General features: G+C 50.6%; 1 protein-coding gene across 1 annotated transcript in view; it reads left to right on the top strand.

Annotated features, from left to right (window-relative positions):
- TMOD1 (tropomodulin 1) overlaps positions 1 to 1,491 on the top strand; it is a 16,170-nt gene that overhangs the window by 3,794 nt on the left and 10,885 nt on the right. The gene's annotated exons all lie outside the window — the stretch shown is intronic.

Here is a 1,491-nt window from a genome sequence, read left to right as displayed (position 1 = left end):
CCGCCCCCCCCCCGCTGCTCTGTGTTCATCCCTGTCCATCCATGTCACATCTCATTCACTCTTCATCTCCTTTATTACCCATGAGGTCGGCAGTTCCCGGCTCCTGCTGTGTCTCTCAGTGTCCATTCACCTGGCTGGAGCCACCATCTTTGTGACCTTTGTTATCTCAAAGGTTGGCAGTTCACAGCCTCTTGTCTCATAGCTCAGTCTGCATTTCAATCTGCAGCCTGCAAGCCAAGCCACCTGGACCGATGTATTCCTCAACAAGGACATGAAATGCTGTGTTTGCATGCACTGTTTAATTTAAAGTTCAGTCTTGTAACAAAGCACAACTGAGACCCAAAACGTTCTGAAAGTTAGATATTAACTATTAAATTAATTAAAATTAAGCTAGAATTAAGCCCCAGAAGTTTTGATGATGATGATCTGTCAAAAGGAGTTACTGTATGGTAACAGAATTAGGTTTGCCCTGTTTCTCCTGTTCCCTGCTGATGTTGCACACACCAGACTGTACAGTATGTACAGTTTTCTGAGCCATGTGTCTGGTGGGACAGGGGTTCCAGATCTCCTCACCAAGCCGGAGCAGAGGGCAACAGCTCCCCAGAGGCATTTTGCTGCCGAGTGCCCAGAAGATGCCTGGCCGTGCAGGCACACATGATGCTCTGCCTATTTTTGTGAGAGCAGCTGTGTCCCAGGAGACAAATGCCTGACTTCTTTGTCGGGGTGGCAGCACACAGGCAGGAGACGACAAAGGCCGTTTATGGCAGCCTCCATTTTGTACCAGGGGAGCCCGAGGTGCAGTTGCTTCTTCCTTGAGGCTAAATTTAGTCCTTCTGTTTCTGCACATCCCTGAGCAGCAGGATCTTTGTTTCTGCCCTTCGGTGCTGCTGACTCTGGTTTCAGAGAGGGGACAAAAATAGTCCTGACTGGTATGCCAGGCCAAGCATTTTTGCACTCACTATCTCTGCAGTGATCCTGGACTATTTTAGGGCAGGGGACGGCTCCAAAATGCTCTGAAAGCCCTCCCCCTCTTACTCCAGTCCCAGCAGCGCTGGGTTCACCCAACAGACTGCTCCCTGCCTGGTGAGTTAAAACACCACAAGCCTCTCTTTTTCTTGGAGTGGTCACAGGTTGGTGCCCTGTTGCAAAATCTCAGACCTGACCCATTCTGCCACTGTGAAGAAATCTGCCCCCCATTAGCAGTGCAGTGGGTTGGTAGCTGTGACCAGCCATGCAGTGCCATCAACCCTGTCCACTGCCCACGCCTTCCTGGGATGCAGGCAGCTCCATCAGAGAAGGGGTTATAGCTTGCCCAGTGATCACCATGGGCAATGGAACGGGCAGTGCCAGGGAGTCCACTACATTCAGAGCTGGGCTGGAGCTGCATCACCTACCTTAGGAAAAGGCCATGAGCAGGCAGCTGGGATGGCTACTTTGCATTACTAACTGGACCTGTTGATTTTATTTGCACCTTTGAATTGTAGGGCAAAG

The sequence above is a fragment of the Acanthisitta chloris genome, unplaced genomic scaffold, assembly GCF_000695815.1.
Source record: "Acanthisitta chloris isolate BGI_N310 unplaced genomic scaffold, ASM69581v1 scaffold13798, whole genome shotgun sequence".
NCBI lineage: Eukaryota > Metazoa > Chordata > Aves > Passeriformes > Acanthisittidae > Acanthisitta > Acanthisitta chloris.
Note: the sequence above shows the minus strand (reverse complement) of the source record. Positions and strands in the feature narration are given on the sequence as shown.